A 6605-nucleotide genomic window follows, 5' to 3' on the forward strand; every position below is an offset into this window, starting at 1 on the left:
AATGGCTTGCAATGTTCACCTCCCCATCCTCTGTGGATGCTTATATTTTAGATAGGGGCAAGGAAACGAATTCTGGTAGGGAATACAGACCCCTGTGTTTTCTGCTATAACCCCAAATGAGGTCATGGGATCATAAATGGGACAGCTTTGGAATGTCTATGCATTTAAAGGGCGAGAGGCGCTGGGTGATATCAAGCACAGGATACCACACACACCGCAGCTTGGCTACTAATGAGCTATTGTTCTAAACCAATGAGTCCCTGTACAACTTGACCCATGCCACTGACATAAAGTGGCATTCCAAATATCTACACTCAGAATGGTAGAGTACTCAACACACCTGCCTAACCCTAACTGCTTATTCGTGCCGCTAAGGGGTCTTTACTCTCAAACACTTCCTTGGTTATGATTGTATAAAAGAAAGCTCTGAATTATATGCTAGTTATATTGCTTAGTAGGTAATAACAGCCTTTCAGGAAGAACAGGCACCTCTGCTCTGTGCACTTTTCTGAGCGCTGCAATACGATTTACTCTATTTAGTTGTTATACCTGCCTTTGTGATTCCACTCTCTCAGTCTGGGATCTTTCATAATTGAATGAATCTTATTGGCTACGTAAAAAAATGTAATAGATCTGCAACATTTTCTGGGAAAAGAAAGTCCCATTGCTTTCCTCTGACACTCCTCTGGTGAACTCTTATCCCATGCCTAGAGGCGGGCAAAATTACTGCCGGCAAATTGAAATTGTCAAAATCCTCTCAAATTTCGGGAGCAGATTTCTTTCCTCAACTTTGCCACTTTGGGTCAGTTTTCTTCCCCAGCCAAACGTTTGGGATGTTGCCCCAAATGCAATCCAATTAGGGGACCGAAATGCCTTTCTACCACCGAATTGGCTGAAACCGCACACAAATGAAATTTCAGGCAGCAAAAAACACCCGAAATTACCAATGTTGCTCTGTGGGCTAAATTGGAAAGGTGGGTGGATTTTGCTGAGAATTCGAAAAATCCTGCAGGGAATAAATGCCGGCCATTTCTCACATGCCCACCCATGCTTCTGGCTTTAGAATAACATGCTGCTCAAATATGCTGACCAGATATATAATACACACATGGAGATATTTCTTCCAGAACAGGATGCAATAGTACATGTCAGCTGGCACGCATTGGTAGAGCTCTGCTGTGCCACTACCCCCCTAGCACATCTCACTACTTTGCCATATTGCTTGCCAACATTAAGTTGAACTCATTCTAGGCTTTTGCTCCTCTTTGATGTCCTCCTTTGTGCTATATAATACCGTCCTACTGCTCGCCAGCGTTTCTCTGTCCCAGTGTAGAAACGGGTGCTTGGGACGCATTTCTACTAAACAATGTTTCTACTAATACCTCAAACCTGTATCATAGGATGTGTAATGCCTGGTGGCCAAAAGAGTGTTCCACAATGCAGCACCCAACACTAAGAATGTCAAGCCTCCAATTCTAATGTATCTAAATTTGAAAACCAATCACGTTGCACTTGCAACCAAAGGGTTATGCCTATCAATGATACGCCAGGGGTTGTTCATGCTGAGTATATATTCCTGTATGGTAGGAGACGTATGGTATCTGTATCTATACAAATAGGGCAACAGAAGTGAATACCTGCCTTCTGTGAAGTGAGAAGAAGAAATAATGAATTCAGTTCTGTTCCTATCTCTTTCTGCCACTTACTTATCTTTTCCATGGGGTCGTAAATCCTCCAAGATTTTGGACTATCTTTTGGGAAATTACTAATGTGAGGGTGTTGGAAGCGAACCTGGCCATGGCCTCACGTAAACAGCATGCTGCTCTGTCTTCAGGCACACCTGCCCCGGAGAGTGACACCCAAACGCAATCTGGCAGACTCTGACCAGGAGAATCAATACTGCTCTGAACTGTGTGACCCGCGGCATAGAATGCAGCGTATTTATCTGGAGTGTGTTGCCTTTCACCTAGAGAACCAGCTGCTAAGTTCAAATCGGCTTTGGGCAAGAAGTTCAGTGCTGCCGCTTGCTACAGGAGATACCAAACGAAGTCAATTCCTGTTTAATCGAGGTGGGGAAAGGCAGAAATCAAGGGGGGCGGGGGGATTAGAGATTGGGGTATGATCCTAGGTGTGACAAGTGACATACATAAACGCCTTGACCCAGGGGGTAACACACAAAGTAACAGCAGTTACTTAAAGTCTGTTAAGATCTTTTTTCACATTTTGCTTTTATCAAAATGATTAGTCAATCCGGAATTCATTCGGAATGAGAACAGAATGAAACCCTTTAAGACTCCCATCTAAAGCCACATGCATCTTTCAAAGGAGCCCCAGCGTCAAGCTTTTCCGCCTTGCTCTAGCACTTGCTTGTAAATGCATACTATTTATATTTAAATTATTGACCATTTTTTATTTTTTTTGCTATTGTATTTATACATAAAAATATTTTTATATGTAGTTCAAGAGTTGTTGTTGCAAGAAGTTATGGGAGACCCTGCTGGCCGATCTATCCTGGCAGGAAAATGCCCACATTGCACTGATGTTCCGTCAAATGTTCTCCAAAACGAGTGTATTTAATCACATCATTTACTCGGAGGGACATTGGTTATTGCACCCATTTACATCCGGTGCAAGATCTTACTGAACAAACGATGACAAAAATGAAATCTCCTCCTCTATCCTCATTTAGGAAACGTATGCAAAGTTAACTTTGCCTTTATTGACGAGTGCAGCTGTGTACAGAATGTGATCTGCAGGAGCTCCAGCAGGAGAACGGCAATGCCTTCATTTATTTATGTGCTCTTTTTGGAGTACATGATGTTATCTGCCCATTAAATGGGTCTCCCCAGGACTCCGTTTTGAGACACCGAGTATGATTTTAAGCAGTAAAGCATTTTGCCATGTATTGTGTTCCTATAATGCTTGTAATTTAATATGCATTTTTGTACTAAATTTTGTGAATAAACTACATTCAACAAACAGTTCAGGGTTCTCCATTTCTTGCAGGGATGGAAAGCAGCATTCCTATCACTAAATTGCTGACCTCTGTGATGTATTCTTCTTTCTTTGTGTAACAGTGTTACAGATGGGCATGTCATTAGCATGTATGGTCTTTGTGGGGTAAATGGGATGTCAGAGGGATGATGTTGAACCCTAGACTTCTATACAATGAAATAGGTTTTTAAGAAGGCTTGATCTCCACATCTTTCTTGAATCCCACTCTAGGTTATTACCTTGTTATTCAGGCCTCCACCCCAGGCATGCTACTGAGACTACTCTTGAAACCATCTGAGACCAAGTTCTGTCACAGACTCACAGAAATGCCCTCACTTTAAATATCTTCCTAGACGTTTCTGTCTTATTAGACACTTCTTCTCACCCAGCAGTAGAAGAAAGAGCCATTGGCAGCACTGTAGCCACCCACAGGTGGCTCAACTGTTCCTCAGCGAGTGGGCACAGCAGGTCAGGTTAGGCCCGTCCCTATTGGAGCCAACATCTGTTACCACTGCGGACCCCTAAGGATTCCTCCTTTTTCCAGTCTAATGAACATCAAATACATCACATTACAGTACAATTTGGACGACTTTCAGGGATATCTGAAAAAAAATCAGAGTCCCTTCTGGAGACCCTCGCTAGGTTTATCAGGGTTTTAACACCCTCCACGAATAGGCTAGAAGAAAGGCTTTATATAGTCAAAATGTACATCTGATTGCCAAGCACACAACACATACAGAGGGAGACAGTCTTGAGCTTGTATCCCTCGCCATAAGCATCCCACCACTTTGCCAAATGGGAAAACCATTTTAAAGAATACCTGGGCAGTGACCTAATCATGTCCTCCCAAGTGCCCTACATTGATAAAGAGGGAAATGCCAGTTCAAGCAACTCTGAAAAGCCCTTATATACTGAGTCTATGAACTCCCCAAAATTGTACTGGATACACTTGTCATAATCATGTCGGATTATGGGAACACCTTTTATGCCAAATTCCTTAAATTGCCATCTAAAATGCAATGAGCAAGCTGGCATCTAGGTTAAAAATCAAAAAAGACCATATAAGGCACGACCTACGCCGACTCTAAATGGCAAAATAATAAGACTCAGCATCATGTGGCTATCCTGCAAGTACATTACCTCTCTTTAACTTCACAAACAAGTTCGCCCTCAGCCAGTTTCACTTGGACCTACCCGGCAGTCCACTTGCTCATGGTCAACACCAGTTATACAGGCAAGGATGCAAACCAAAGACTGGAACAGGTTGCCTTTACATAGCAACCAATAGCACACTTTAAATGCTCACAGAAAGGCCATCAAAACACACTTTACCTTTTGCATTGAGAGCTGTAATTCATTACGCTGGCAAGGGCTGTTACTGCACTAGATAATTTAGGTTTACAGCCAGCATACACCCTTTCTAAAGGTGGGGCCTGGTAAGGCCACTCTCTCCAGTTGTGGAGCTCCAGGTCAAACATCACACACCAATAACCACTGACGACAGACTGAGGGAAAACCTATTTTAAATGTTTGCCACTGTGTAATTTTATTGTAATTCGTACATCCGTGTGGCAAGTGCAATATCTTTTAGGAAAACTATATTATATTGTGTATGATGCAAGCAGATAATAAATAGTTAAATCCAGAATAAAACAGTAAGGGCACTATAGGGAGATTATGAGGGAATCAACACCCAATGGGATGGCTCCAAGTCGTTTGACATGAATGTGTTTCCTTTTAATTGTACATTGCACCTAGGTCACTCCATATTTAGGGCTCCCGATCATCTGGACGTCCAACTATATTATTTGCATGGGTACATATTCTTCGACAATGTGCCAGCCAAGAATCAGCACAGACCAATCAGTGAGCTCAGAGCCTGGACCATCCCCTATTGGCTTTCTCCCTCTGCTCACATGACCAGAAAGGAGGTAAGTTAACAGCCATTAAAATGCCAGGCCAGCCTTCTTTATTTGGATTGGCCAGATAACCACACAAACGCCTCCACCCCTCACAATCTTTGCTCGTCTGTGTCCCTGTGTAGGGTACCCCACAGCTAAGGGCAGCAGAGGCGTATGGCAATATCCGATGTCCCAATCTGATAGTGGGATAGACCACAGCCCTGGCTGCACTTCACACATGTTCACCCATACAACACCCGCTATACAACCCTGTCTACACTCATGTTTTCTTACCAACCCATCTCTTGCTTTCCTAACTGCCCACTATGTTCCAACCCATTTTACTCTGTCTCCTGGCTCTTCTCTCTCCTCCCATCTCTTGGGGCCTTCATGTATTCACACAACTCATTGCATCACTCCGCCTCTCTTGCCATCCCCATCCTGTACGCATCTCTCAAACAACCTCCTGTTCGCTCCTCTCACTCTGAACATACCCACTGCAACCACATCTACCCCCCCACTTGTCTCCCTCAAGGGACATTCTCCCCCTCTCTCTCCATACTCCTACTTTCCAACTGGCCTTCCATAATGCTCAGTCTATCCAAAATAAAACAAACTTCTTAACTGATCACTTAGATTCTGTTCACCCCAAACTCTCTATGATACCCGTGACACCACGAATGACCTTAGTCTTACTAACATGACCAAGACTGGCCAATTGCAGCTGGACTCCACTCTCACTGACCACCCTTTGATAAACCTACACAATCTTCTCACAGAAAACGACAGAAATACATTGTCCGATCCTCCTCATTTGAATTCTCCACACTCTCTAGTGAACCCATTCCATACGGACACTCACTCATCTACGTCAATAACTCCATCCTACCTCTGTTCTCCTCCTTCATACATTACAAAAAAAGAAAAATTCAAGTGTGAAAACATGGCAATTTATCTTGCTCAAATGAGGACCTCCATGCAAACTATATCCCCTCCTATGCAGACTCTACTGAACTGTCCTTCACTGAATGCAACACAGCTCTAACTAATCCCTCCAAACTAGATCGCACTTCTGTTCATTGCCGCTCAGGACCAAGGATTTCTCCATCTGTCCCACTGCTGTAGACCACATGTGCCTTCACCTACACTTCTGGCACCAACCTCTCTGGCCTGCTCTACTCACTGCCTACAGAGACTCTCTCCTTGCCTTCACCAATGTTATAAGCTATATCAAATTGTCTTATTATGTCAAACGTATACCCTCTCTCCACTCCCACCCTCGCAAACTGTCCATGAACATTTAGGCCATGCTTGTCTCCCCCAAAATGTCGCTCCTTATACTCCCTCTCTTTCATGCCTCTCCTTTAAAATGACAGAAAAATACACACAGTCCTCTCCCTATCTCTCCCTCTTCATTGTTTTCACCACTCTCTTCCTCCCCCACTCTGGCCTATCGTATTTCTCTCCTATCTTCCCTGCTGAACTTTAACCCATCCACCACACAGCCAGCTGCATTATGAATTGACCTTTTTGCGGGCAAGAGTAAAACAAGTAAGTGTCATTAGGGAGAGAGGAAGGGGAGGTGTGTGTAAGGGGCTGCGAAGTGGGATGGTGAATGTTAGGAGGACCCCCTTGATAACAGAGAGCATGAGGGGGAGACAGGGAGAACGGCCTTGGAGAGGACAGCCTTTCGGCAAGTGGCACTGTTCA

Source organism: Ambystoma mexicanum, chromosome 11, assembly GCF_040938575.1.
Source record: "Ambystoma mexicanum isolate Mex_15411 chromosome 11, UKY_AmexF1_1, whole genome shotgun sequence".
NCBI classification, from domain to species: Eukaryota; Metazoa; Chordata; class Amphibia; order Caudata; family Ambystomatidae; genus Ambystoma; species Ambystoma mexicanum.